The following is a 13996-nucleotide window of genomic DNA, read 5'->3' as shown; positions in this document are numbered from 1 at the left end:
GTATGCTTAATGAAAGTACTAATTCTTTCATAGGCCGCCCATTCTTAGTATTTGACGTTCCTTATATTGCGGTATCAGGCTTCGCAGCAGGTTGCAAAACATTCATCACCCATGACTGTCCCCAATTGGGCTCAGAAGCTAAATGTCTATCATGACCTCTCTTTTTGAAAGTCCAAGAGCAAGCAAACTCTTCCTCCAGGAGAGGGAGCCAACAGATCACTAAAGACATCATCATTGCTCAAAGAAAACACCGAAAAACAATGGAAGCTTTAATTGGAGTGGAATCTGATAGACAGCACCTGATGCCAAGTCTGCATCTTCTAACACCTGCAGTCACTGCAGCAGCTGAATCCAATGTGTCCAAAAGGGATCTATTCTATTCAATTGCAAATGATCTAGATAAGACTGAGAATAAGATACTGCACGGGACATAGCAGAGTTGGTCAAGTTGAGTGGAGATGAGTTTGCTATTTGGCACAGCTTTTGCATCAATAAAGCAAGTAAAAGGTGTGAAAGATAAAAAAAAAGGGTGAAAGTGTGAAAAGTGAATTGGCCAAATTGAGGTGCATATAAAGTTTTTGCTTTCTTTCAATTCACTAATGAGGCTCATTTGAATCAGGTGAATTGAGTTCTGCTTTTGGAAACTCGGTTAAGAAGGGGTGCACCGGTCCTGGAGGTACTGCAATACCAGGTCAATGCGTGGAGTGGACAGAGCAAGATTTTTTCCATCTCCTTGTTCTAAAAATCCATTTAATATATGGTCCCTAGAGAGGGGACGTATCAGATATTAAACTGATAAGAACAGATTTAATTTTTTTTTTTTCTGTTTATCAGTAGGACTTCAAAATAACAAAGGTGATCGCCTCCCGTTGCCTGGGAACCGTCCAGGCACAAGAGGGCTATGTGTCACCAGAAGGCGCACACACTCCCTCAAGGCCGGCAGACGTGCAATCCCAGGCACCTTCCAGTACCGACCAAGGTAGCGTCCTCCGAAACTACACTTGATCTTAGCCAAAAGGCCGAGAAGCTATAACCCGAATTGGTTACGGCCTTGAGTGGCACCCTGGCCTATACCGGACACATCTTAGGGAGAGGGAGACAAACCCACGCCTACAGAAGACATTTTGTCACCCAAGCCAAACCCTTGAAAAGGCTGTTTTGCAGAGCAAAAACAAGGAGAATGGTGCTTTTTGCAGCCGCCGCCCACTGCAATGAATCTGAATAACTCCTCCTTTTGGGCACAAGCACCTCCCCTCCCCCTTGCAGTCTTTCCAATTCATGATACAAAAAGACGGACGGACAGGACAGGACAGGACCATCTGCCTGACTTTCCGTCACTGCCACCCTTTGCCATCCTTGCCCGTAGAAAGCCCTTTCATCATCCCCAAACTCTAATCTTTTCCCTTCCCTTCCCAGCTGCGTCTCACTCCCTTTCATTAGGAAGTGAGCGCAGCCTTTTCTCCGTTCTGCACATGCGCGACGTTAAACACAAATGCGCAGGTGTGCGTTCCATTAGCCTCACTGCATTCCACTCCCATACAGGAAGTGGGCACAGCTATTACTACGGTCGCACATAAAAGAACCCACGGCCACCACTGCACATAGCTGACTCCACCACAGGACACCCACTTCTACACCAACGCAGGTAAGACAGGATCGGCACCTCTATGCTCCCGTTACAATCAGGCTCAGTCACCATGTGATAACGCTCTCAACTCTTTAGTTGCAGGCTCCCCTTGCTTCACCTCCACTGGCTGTGCTGCCATTTCCTCTCCCACCTGGAAGGTATACTTTATTCCACTATTTTCCTGTTTCTCTCTTCCCCCTTTTCCCATAACCTACTTTTATCTGCATTTATGGGGTATCTATATGCTATTTACATCATAGTTTTATTCATTAATATGGAAGGGAAGAGTGCCCATGAGAGTGTTGAACTGCGGAGAGCAAAAGATTAAGCTGCTCCGATTTGCCACCATTGATAAGCTGTTCTCAGTAGATACACATGCTATCCAAACAGCAGTATCCACCATTGCTTCAGCCCACCCATTCAGTGACAGCTCACCAAGTCAGCCAGAGGAGTGGTGTAAGGAATTACACGTAGGCACTGACTCCACACCTTCACATCACAAGAAGGGGGTCTACAGGCTAGTGCAAGAATACGAGCAAGTCTTCAGCAAACATCCGCTAGACTTTTGAAAAATAAAAGGGGTCAAACACTACATCCCCACAAGTGCACACCCACCCATCAAAGAGAGATATAAGCCAAATCTACCTGCACATTACCAGTGTACCAAGGACATGTTGAGCAACATGAAGGAGGCTGGGGTTATCCGTGACAGTTGTAGCCTCTGGGCAGCTCCGTTGGTCCTGTTAAAGAAGAAGGACAGCACCACTCCCCTGTATTGAGGAATAGCTAGCTGCATTGACAACTGCAAATTATTTTTCTACCCTTGATCTCACTAGTCACTATTGGCAAGTGTCCGTTGCTGAGGCAGACCGGGAGAAGACCGCCTTTGCCACCCCGATGGGTCTCTGCGAGTTCAAAAGCATGCCCTTCGAGCTGTGCAATTTGCCAGGAACCTTCCAGAGGCTGATGGAATGCTGCTTGGGACACCGAAACTTTGAAACGGTACTGCTATACCTTTATGATGTTATTGTTTATTCTAACGCAAACAAGATTTTAGGGTGTATAAAAAGGGAGATTAGATCCGATGATCCCAACGTATTGTTACCCCTCTATAAATCACTTGTAAGGCCACATCTGGAATATGGGGTAAAGTCCTGAGCAGGTTGATAACCATTGGTTTGAGCATGGTAGGGTGTAGTACGCATCTTCCTGCATCGGTAAAAGCTGCAGAAGTCCTTGAAGATTTCCGCTTCAAAGGCAGTGCCTTGATCTGTGAGGACTCTCTCTGAGTAGCCATGAGGTCTGCATAAGTGTGCTTGGAAGACCTTCGCTGCAGTATGGGCCATTAGATCTTTGACTTGTACCACAACCATAAATCTCGAGTAGTTGTCTACCATCGTAAGTGCATACGTGAGCTCACCTCGATATTCTGCAACAAAACTCCCTTTTTCGATTTCAGTTTCAGCAAACACTCCTCTTCCTGTAGAAAATATTTATCATTACCTAAGACAGTCATTCTAATGCATGACAATATTAAGGCAATTTAGTTAAAACTTGTTTTAACTCACCTTTAAGGGGATTGATGTATTTCATGGTCAATCCAGGTTTGTCAGTGATGGCACTGACATAATGTATGGCGTCTTTTTCGGGCGTTATCCTTTGCCTTTTCATTGTGAAAATCCAGTTGCCTATATCAAAGCAAATTCTACTACTTGTAAAGTATGCAGAAAATGAAATGTAGAACATATAACATCAACTGCTTAGGAACGCATCATAGGTTAGTACTTAAAAGGATATTGTCATGTTCTAGTCATAATGCAAGCTGGACATTTTTCATGTTACCCTGTAATCGCCGGCCTGTTCTAATGCTCACAAGCCAAGATATAGGCTCAGCTGCTAAGGCTTCCCTCTGCCTTCTGAATGAAAATTGAATATGTCTGGCTCACTGTGTATATAGCAGGTGCTCAGAAAAAATAAGAGTCAATTCAATAGAAATAGCTCTGGCACACTATAGTGATCAATAACGTAAGAAAAGAACTCTTAGAATGCTGAAAATTCTTTATTTGTGCAAAAGGATAATTCATCCAACGTTTCGAGCTTGTTTTTAGGTCTTTATCAAGGATAAAGTTATCTAAGATCATAAAGGGTTACAAAACCATATAAACACGTAATTAGTACATAGTACAACATAACAGTACAATATATTGCTACTTGAGAGTACAATGGGTCAAATGACCATGATGCACATACAAAAAAAATTTCCAAAGCCATAGTGAAAACATTTGTACTGAGGAAAGAAAATTTCCACATGACCTATCTGGAGAAACATTCTGGATCAAACAACCAAAAATAGTCAAGCAGGTAAATACACACCTATATGGATAACAGGATGATATGTGTTCAATTGTATAGCGTCATTGCCATTAAGGTACAAATGGAAAACTTGCAATCCTATATAGTGAAGGAAATGAACACATATCATATCAAAGAACACAGGAACATGGGTGTGAGAAAAACCTCAATGTTTATACTTTGTTCTTTATAATGGTGTGAACATGTATATGTCTCAGTACCTTATGAACTTGAGAATTCTAGTGAGTAGATGATGAAAGCCTATTCCAGAACTGGAATCGGTAAATAATTGTAGGTGGAATCTAAATGAAAAGATGGTACAAGTGTTATCATGACACTTGGGCTATAACACAATGGACCGTGTGACAAAGAAGAAAGGAGAGAAAGAAGAGGAAGAAAATGGAACTACCTGTAACATTACGTGATAGTCACTGGTAAGTATCACTTGACAATTCAGGTGAAAAAGGATTCCCTTATTAAAGGGTTCTCAGTCGCCTCAGGATCATGAAATACTAGGGTAAATGATATGAGAATGGGTAAGAAGCACCACTAAAGGAAATATGAGATGCAGGACATATATCTATAAACCCCTGAACTACATGATAGAAATAAAAAGAAGAAAAAAGAAAAAAAAGAAGAAAGAAGAAGAACACATAGAATGCGGAAAGAGAATGGGTACAACTACCTGAGTTACTGCAGGGAGGCCCCTGGTAGGTATTGTGAGGGTTAGTGGAATTCCTTCACTGAAGGGTTCTCAGTTGCCTCAGGTTCGTGAAAAATGCTATAGACAAATAATGCCCGGAGAAAAGGGGTTCATATACAGCGAATAATGGTAATACAAGGTACATGTGTCCCATGTAATAGTATAAATATATATATATTGTACTAAGCTCTACACCAGAAATAGAAAGTAGTCCCTCTGCCTTCTGTCTAGGTGCCCTGAGTTATGTCCTGTAAACTGTCACAGTGACCTAGACACACATGTGTAGTAGGGGAATATCCCTGCTGAGATGCCAGTGCTAGAGCACTCGTTTGCTGTGGAGTTGAACGCTATGTGAGCAGTTCTTACCTTCAATGAGCAGAAGTCTCTTTTTTCAGATTTCAATATCTCTGTGGGTATCTGGCAGAAATATGGAATACTCTTTACTGCTAAGACCCTGTACACCACTCCCACTAAAGGGGGCTTTACACGCTGCGACATCGCTAATGCGGAGTCGTTGGGGTCACGGAATTTGTGACGCACATCCGGCCGCATTAGCGATGTTGCTGCGTGTGATACCGATGAGCGATTTTGCATCGTTGCAAAAACGTGCAAAATCGCTCATCGGTGACATGGGTCTCCATTCTCGATTATCGTTACTGCAGCAGTAACGATGTAGTTCGTCGCTCCTGCGGTAGCACACATCGCTCCGTGTGACACCGCAGAAACGAGGAACCTCTCCTTACCTGCCTCCCAGCCGCTATGAGGAAGGAAGGAGGTGGGCGGGATGTTCCGGCCACTCATCTCCGCCCCTCCGCTGCTATTGGGCGGTCGCTCAGTGACGTCGCTGTGACGCCGCACGGACCGCCCCCTTAGAAAGGAGGCGGTTCGCCGGACACAGCGACGTCGCCGGGCAGGTAAGTATGTGTGACGGGTCTGGTCGGTGTTGTGCGGCATGGGCAGCGATTTGCCCGTGTCGCGCAACAGATGGGGGCGGGTACCCACACTAGCGATATCGGGACCGATATCGCAGTGTGTAAAGTAGCCTTTAGTCACATGACCAAGACTGTATCTGTGTCCCTACAACACACTTGAGACAAATGTGTGTGTGAGCCTGCATTGTGGGGTATATATAATATATTATAGAGCTGGGAAGGATCATTCTAAGCAGTGAGCTGTTCCAGTATTTGTAGGAAAATACCCAGTAGAAGCATCAAACACAGCACCAATACCTCCCATCAGTATTCCACCACAGTGCCATGTAACCCATGCCCTACACTCCCATCTACACCAATACTATACAGGCACAAACTAGTATATCTGACTAAAATTCCCCAAAATATGAAGAACGGCCTATAGTTGAGTGTGGATATAAAATCTATGTGAGCAGAGCTAGAATAGAAATCACTGATCGCATTGAAGTCATTCTGACCATAAATCACCATGATATCAAGGTGAGGAGTTGTGTGTTACTGCTGGGAGGAAAGGGTTAACAGTGGAATATTAAGGTGCATTTCTGTGTGCAGTGTTACTAGTCAATGTAACAATTCAGTATGAGCTGCTCTTGGTGCCGGGGGAGGGAGATGCTCTCCTGAGCAAGATAGATGGGGAATGAACATGATATCTATATAGTGTAAGGCAGGGGGTCTCAAACCAGGTGATCATGTCTGATCAACTGGTTACATTATGTCTGATTACCTTGTCTAACAGTTTTTTCTCCCCTTTCTTTACCTTCCAGGTTCCCATAGTCACGTGAAATATCCCTGTTGCACTTGATTACGGCTCACTATTCACTATAGGATGTCTTATATCTAACATCACACTCTCACCCATCAGCACTCTATAGGTTTGTATAAGGTATGCGCTTACACATCCGGTCCTCCATAGGTATTTCCACTTATGTAACACTATCCCTATGATCACTCATAACTCATACCCTTGTAGTCAATTACAGCCTCCTCTCTCCCCCCTCCCCTTCTCCCTTTCCATCTATAATTTTGCCAGTACAATATTAGTTTACATTAGGCACACACTCACATATTCCTTTCCTTAGTGATTTATTGTAATTCACATTCACATACAATTCTCTATGCCTGCCCCATTACTACATTCATACCTACTTGACCCTATCCTGATACCCCTTGTCTCACCTTGTTGGTCCCTACACCTGTTATCATGTCCTTTCCTGTGTCTGTCTTGTCACACAACACATTTTAGCATATAACTTGTGCTCCTTATTACCTGTCCTGCCTATTAGAATTATGTCCATTATGTCCATGCATGGCCCAATGAATCAAGTCTGTACTTCATATTCATGGTTTAAGCCTTTGGGTTCCAATGTGCCCAGAGTATATATCCAGAAAGATTCCCTTTCTTTGAGCTTCCTAATTCTATTGCCTCCTCTGCGTATGGCTTGGACATGTTCGATGACTTGGAATCTTAATTGGATCACTGTGTGATTATGCGTCACAAAATGGTGTGGGACTGGTAATAGAATCTGCTTACAATGTATTGTTGACTTGTGTTTAGCTCAAAGAAAGAGAATCTTTCTGGATATGTACTCTGGGCACATTAGAACCCAAGGGCTTAAACCGTGAATATGAAGTAAAGACTTGATTCATTGGGCCGTGCACCATGTCACCAAGTGTCCAATTGCATTGTCCAATGGCTCACAATGGTTATGCGTTTTCATTGGATGGATAATCGAAGCCATGTTTTTTTCCTTTCTGTTGGGTTTGTTGTGTGAGTAGCCTATAGGATTAAGTTGGTTACCGCAGGCAGTGGATTTAACTTCCTGTCTTTGGTCCAGTGGTAGATGGATTGTCTGGTCTATGAGCTGTTATTGGTTTGAATGCAGGTGAATGCCCATGGGCTGCTTATGACTGTGTAAAATAGTATTGATTCATGATGGATTTCAGACTACATGTAGATATCTTCAGTCTTTCTATCCACATCATTTAAATGAACATTATCCATGCAGCTTGAAATTCATCCAATAAGAGAAGCAACCTTGTACAACCAATCTGATAAGGGCACAGTATATCCTAAGGGAAGGTTATGGCTATAAAAGGGGACTTCTTGGAGTCACCAGGTTGTTGATGGATGTTGCATGATCTAGTCTAAGCTCTTAGGAGCTGGCTAGGGGATCAGAACCAGGATGCCTTGTGGACTCGGTCTAGGGACTTTGGCTTCAACTAGAGGATCACTTGGCTACATGGCTTCAATCTAGGGGCTCCAATTCCGATTGGAGATCATAACCGCAATCTAGGGATTTCGACTCCGGCTGCCAGGATTATACCATATCATCATACCAGAGACTACTTAAGGAAGAAACCCAGGTTGGACAATTTTGTCACCTGGCTACAGACTTTGCAGACCTCAGCCAGCTTCCTAAATCTGGCGCTATTCTATTGTCGGTGGGTGCCCGACAAATTACACAGCTATGTAAAATTTTGGTTTATGAAACTTCAAATCCAGTGACTGATTATTATGTTTTCTAATGTCCTGATTTAAAAAAAAAAAAAAATATTTTTTTTTAACCATCAAATATTGATTTTGTACAATCCATGTGTGAAGTTACATACAAGTGACATGAACAAGAAAAATACTTATTGTAACCAAAAATATTCACAATTTTATATATAAAATACATTTATTTATTGTACAGTCATTCTGCAACTTTATTAGAAATTTATTCTTGCACTTTTTCCTTTTCTCTAGATCCCCCTTTTCTCTTATAGAAGGCCTGTGGATCTTCTCTGTGAAGCATCCGGCAATCATGTTCACGTTTCATTTACTTTGGTATCGTCGTTCCATCTCCTTGATATTCCGATGAAAACCTTCTTGTTCTTCCCACCAGCACCAAGGTTTTCAGACAAGTAGTCCAAATAGGAATGTAAAAAATGTAACTTCAAATTCATTAGACAACCCAAGGCTTTGAAACGTTTCAGCATGTTCTCCACAATGGACTTAAATTTTGATTCTTTGTTGTTACCTAGAAACGTATTTATTGCTTCTTTCAAAGAGTCCCAAGCCCTTTTTTCAACAGTTTTCATTATTGTTTAAAACACGTCATCCTTCATTCATGGGTTTCTGAATATCCGAACCCACAAAAATGCTTTTGTGCTGCCCCTGTGCCAGCAGCCGCCGTTGGTCGGATCCAGACCTTCTAAGAGAGTGGCTCGACCCGGGGGTCTCGCGGACATGTCGAATAAAAGGAGGAATGTAGATGTATGGGCTAGGCCGTATTAAGTTTGTGACGCCACCAACGGTGTGTGGTGAGGTGGGACACCACCGCTGCCGTTATGGGATACCCGGGAGAGATGTAGTGGCAGCTGGATGTTAACCCCTCCGTGTGTAGGGATGATTGCCCCGGGGCCCAGTGTCTTTGTGCAGGGTATGGTGATGGCAAGGGCCGGCGCGCCTGAGCAAGCAGGGGGATGTTTGGTTACTCACAGTAAATGAATCACACGAGTCTTTCGGTAAACCAAAGGTGCTGGTGGCCTGCCGCCCCGGCCGGTTGCATTCAGGTCCCCCACCCAGGCTGGTGGTCGCTGTCCTTTACTCTGCACTTGTTTTTGTGTATGGTGGACTGCCTGGTCTGGAACTCAGGAGTCCGCTCCCGGCTGGATATGGCCGAAGGAGCCGTGCCCGCAGGCGCTGGCCCGTGGGATCTAAGGACCCTGGCGGTGGCCTTATCCCTATCAGTGGGCTGTTGTCTTCTTTGAGGGACTTTAGGTGGGATAGGACCTATAATCCTGCCCTCAATCATTTAATTAGCTAGGCCGCTGGTTTCGGTCCTGGCTTCAGGGTCCTAGGTGACTAGGGTTTCAGGTCGGCTGTGTGTTTCCTAAGTGAGGAAAGGTGTTGTGCGGGGGCCTATCTGTAACTACCTGGTTTTGCCAGGGCATCACACCTTCCTTCAGACTTGATTCTGACAGTCCCTGAAACTTGGTACACAGGTACTTAAACATCTCTCCTTCTTTCAGTAGCGCTTTCACAAACAGCTTCATCAGTCCAAGCTTACAGTGGAGTGGTGGCAAGAGAACTTTAGGTGGGATCAACTAAGCTTTATGCAACAATGTTCTTGAGTCCCGGTTACAAAGATGTTCTTGTTGGCCAATTTTTTTTGCTCCAGTGAAGAGTCCTAACCTGGCTTTCCAATTCACACAAAAAGCATGTGTTCTGCCTTCTTTTACGTAATGCTGTGAATCTCTAGCATACAGCTAAACCCTAGTTCACATTTCAAATAAACAGACTGTGGAGTTCAATAGCCTTGATTTATTAGCTGGTAACGTGAACTTGATTGCAGTATACATGGAATATACAGTGAATATAGGAATATCCAAGATGCAGTTGAAGACAGAATACGGTATATCCAAGATACTGTTTTATACGGGTAAAAACTATAACAAGAAAATGATTACAGTCAGTACAGTGTTAATACAGAGTTAACATAGCATAACAGTACATGAGATGCAGTTCTTACGAGAATGTAGGTGAAAGGTCACTGCATCTGCAATACATAGAAATCTTATCTAGACAAACAAGACAGGGATGACACTAAAGGTGTAGAAGTACAATGTACAATGCATTTACTACACTCTTCCATCTAGGATTCTATCACTAACACATGTAATTTGCTTTGCTCACCGGATTACACTAGGCAGGGGTGAATGTACAGAGAGGTAAGTCGGCATGTCCTTTCCTGACAAATCCAAAGAGAAAATGGCTGCAGGCTTCTTCTCAGCTCAGGGAGGCATTCCTTACCCAGAATACATTTAGCTTAAAGGGAAACTCAGCAATTCAAAAGAATAACAATGACCTCTAGGGGTTGTAACAGAAATTTCAATGAATGACTATTAGCAGGCTGCCATGAGGCAGAACAGCATGGGTATTTAATATATCCTCCTTGCTGCCCAAGAAGCAATGAGAACATTTTTAGACCACCACATATTGACCATCCATGCTCCTTGTAGTTAAGTTTCTTGAGAATAAAGTCTAAATTCTCACAGCTTTCTTCCAAGTGCATAGCATGTGTGACGCCCTGGACTAGCCAGGTAGTCACAAACACAAAATCACACACACCCCCTCCCCTGGATAGTCTACATCAGTCACACAAAATCCTTGTTGCCTCCTCCAGGGTCTGATGTCCACACCAGGTGGGGCGGAGCCAGGCGGTTGGCCCCACCCACCGAGGAGTTCACAGGCCTGGAGGCGGGAAAAAGCAGTTAGTTTAGTTTTGTAGTGGAAAATGAGAGGACAGAAACTGTTAGTGTCTGGGTAGGAGCCCAGGCACTGTCAGCAAGGTCGGCAGACGGTGGTGGCCGTCTGCAGGAGGTGGTACAAGTCAGCTGAACCGTAGGACCGGGGACGGGCGGTGACCCGAGGGGAACTGAACCGGTGAGCGGATCTGTACCAAGCACAAAGGCAGGGCCATTGGACCCTGACCAGGCTAGGAGCCGCCGACAATGGTCAAATCCGAGAGTGACCGGAATCCCAGGGGTTCCCTAACACCCAAGACCCGACAGAAGGCAACCGTCCACACCGTGAGGATAAAAAGCCACCGCCATAGGCTAGAGATCCAAGGGCCAGCGCCTGCGGGCAAACGGGCTCCCTCGGTACGTACACCCCAGCCACCCAGCCTCCCCGTACCGCCACCGGGCCCCGGGATCACCAACCCCTACCCACGGAGGGGGAACCAACATCCTAGCTGCTCCCTGCCATCGCTCCCGGGATCCCCGTCACCAGCAGTGGTGGTGCCCATTATCACCACGACCTGTGGGTGACGTCACTAACTATCTCCCCAAACAAACCACCCCCTTTTCACTCGTGGGCGAGGAGCGCTGCTCGAGTCCCCGGATCTGGCCCTCCGCTCGAGCCACCGAGCAGCAGCAGCAGCAGAAGTCCCCGAACCCGAGCGTAGCGTGCGTGGCCCCTCTGCCCGCGACACATGCCCTACACACACTGAAGAATACTTACTGCCATTGAGCAGTAGCACAGCTTTCAGACTTTTTGGATGAAACAATGACGTGTCTCCACTCGCTCACATTGTACTTAATGTTACATTTTCCATCAGCACAGGAACATCGCTTGAATACACTAGAGCACCATCTTCAGAAAAGTATGGAGGGAATCTTTTCAGAATTCTAACCTTTTGGAAACCTATTGTCACGCTCTCCGGGTCCCCTGCTCTGCCCCCCGACTCACCTGCCACGCTCCCCGGCTTCCCTGCTTCGCTCCCCGGCTCCTCTGGCAGACATCCCCCGCTCCACGGTCTCCAGCCTCCACCACCTGCGGTCCCCAGGCGGCCCGGTCCCCGCTCCCGGCGCCCGTCGGCAGCCCTGCTCCAGGCCGGCTCCCCTGCTTCCTATACACCGCTCCCTGCCCTGGCTTCTGGCACCCGGGCCTCGCGCATGCGCATTAGGGCGCGCGCGCGGTCATTGACCCTCTCTTAAAGGGCCAGCGTCCACTGACAGGAAATTGAACACACAGGTACAGGGTATAAAGGGGTTTAATGTCCAAGTGGGCGGGGCCTGTTCTTCGTGTTTCCTAAGCTAGGAGTCAGGTCTCCTTGTGTCTCTGTGATATACTTACCTATCTCTCTTCTAGAGCCGCTCCTGCCTCGCCATCCGGTCCTGCCGATTCCCGAACCCCGAACGCTGACTATCTGCCATCCCGTCAGTCCGTACCATCTCTGATCCCTGTGGTGACCCGTCCTCTCGCTCCATCAGTTCCGGACTCTGCCTGACATCTCGGCCTCCGAACCTGAGCTCCGTCACCCGGACTACCATCAGTGACTCCGTGGTCCCAGGGACTTCTCCATTCCACTCTTTTGCACGGACTGTCCTGCTACCCGTAGTGCTCCGGCTACCGGACCCCTTGCCTTCATTAAGGTGTTCGGCCCAGTGGATCCACCTCCTGGGTCTGCCCGTCCACCTGGCCCTAACACCTATAGAATCAGTGTTTGTGAAAAAACTGTACGTGATGATATTTTTTCAATATTTTTACTGAGTCCAATGATCGAAAGTATGAAAAAAATCACATCTTTCAAAAATTTTTACCCTTGGAAACCTGTGTTATTATTACTATGCACGAGCCCTAAATTGTCTGAAAAACAACAAATATGCTGGTTGGATAGACCTTGACCCCACAATTCAACGGCCACAATTAAGGAGAAAAGTGCTAAGAGAGTTAAATTTGCCCCTGAAATAACCCATGATACGGGCCAAGGAGGGACACACCATTTTGATCCGAAAATAGCCCAACACCATGAGAGACGGGCAAATCCGTGAAAAGACAAAGTTCCAAGCTACAACTGACGCAGGATCTACAGCACATACGCCCATTGTAATTGTTCATGATTTCCGGCCACTACGCATTTCAGCCTTCAGGGACCTGGTAATTCGAATGCTATGTCCAGGAGTAGAGATGAGCGAACCGGTCCCGGTTCGGCTCGAGGTCGGTTCGCCGAACGGAGCTCCCGTTCGAGTTCGGCTCGTCGAACGTTCGACGAACCGAACTCGAGCCAATAGGAAACAATGGCAGGCAATCACAAACACAGTAAAACACCTAGAAAACACCCTCAAAGGTGTCCAAAAGGTGACAAACAACTCACAACACAACACAAACACATGGGAAAGTGACAAGGACATATACTCATGCGAAAACAAAACAGCTGGACAAGGAAAAAGAGGAGGACACACAGATATAGGCATGGCACGCCATTCTAAAATCATGTAAAACACCGCAAGGTGACTCCAAGCGGAGTCTCCCTTTTTTCCAAAAATTGGGCCCCACACACCCACCCCTTCAGTGGCAGCAGTTGTGCCCCAGTTGTACACTTCACAGCTACATTTGCATCAAGCACATTCAAAAATACGCTATTCTTAACCGTCCCCAGGATGACACCGGGGTAGGTAGCAAAGTCTTTCCTGATCCCAGCTCTGTTCATCTTGGCTTCTTTTAAAAACACAGCAAGCAAGGGTTACTCCAAGCGGAGTCTCCCTTTTTTCCAAAAATTGGGCCACACAGACACCCACCCCATCAGTGGCAGCACTTGGGCCCTAGTTGCAAACAGGATGTTTTGATTTGCATCAAGCATTTTCAAAAATACGCCATAATTAACCGTCCCCAGGATGACACCGGGGTAGGTAGCAAAGTCTTTCCTGATCCCAGCTCTGTTCATCTTGGCTTCTTTTAAAAACACAGCAAGCAAGGGTTACTCCAAGCGGAGTCTCCCTTTTTTCCAAAAATTGGGCCAAACAGACACCCACCCCATCAGTGGCAGGACTTGGGCCCTAGTTGCAAACAGGATG

General features: G+C 45.9%; 1 pseudogene; it reads right to left on the bottom strand.

Moving 5' to 3' along the window:
• Nucleotides 1-654: 654 nt before the first annotated feature.
• LOC142276286 (U2 spliceosomal RNA) lies at nt 655-860 on the bottom strand (annotated as a pseudogene).
• Nucleotides 861-13996: the final 13136 nt, after the last annotated feature.

The sequence above is a fragment of the Anomaloglossus baeobatrachus genome, unplaced genomic scaffold, assembly GCF_048569485.1.
Source record: "Anomaloglossus baeobatrachus isolate aAnoBae1 unplaced genomic scaffold, aAnoBae1.hap1 Scaffold_396, whole genome shotgun sequence".
Classification (NCBI taxonomy): Eukaryota; Metazoa; Chordata; class Amphibia; order Anura; family Aromobatidae; genus Anomaloglossus; species Anomaloglossus baeobatrachus.
The sequence above is the reverse complement of the archived record's forward strand: the minus strand, read 5'-3'. Positions and strand labels throughout refer to the sequence as shown.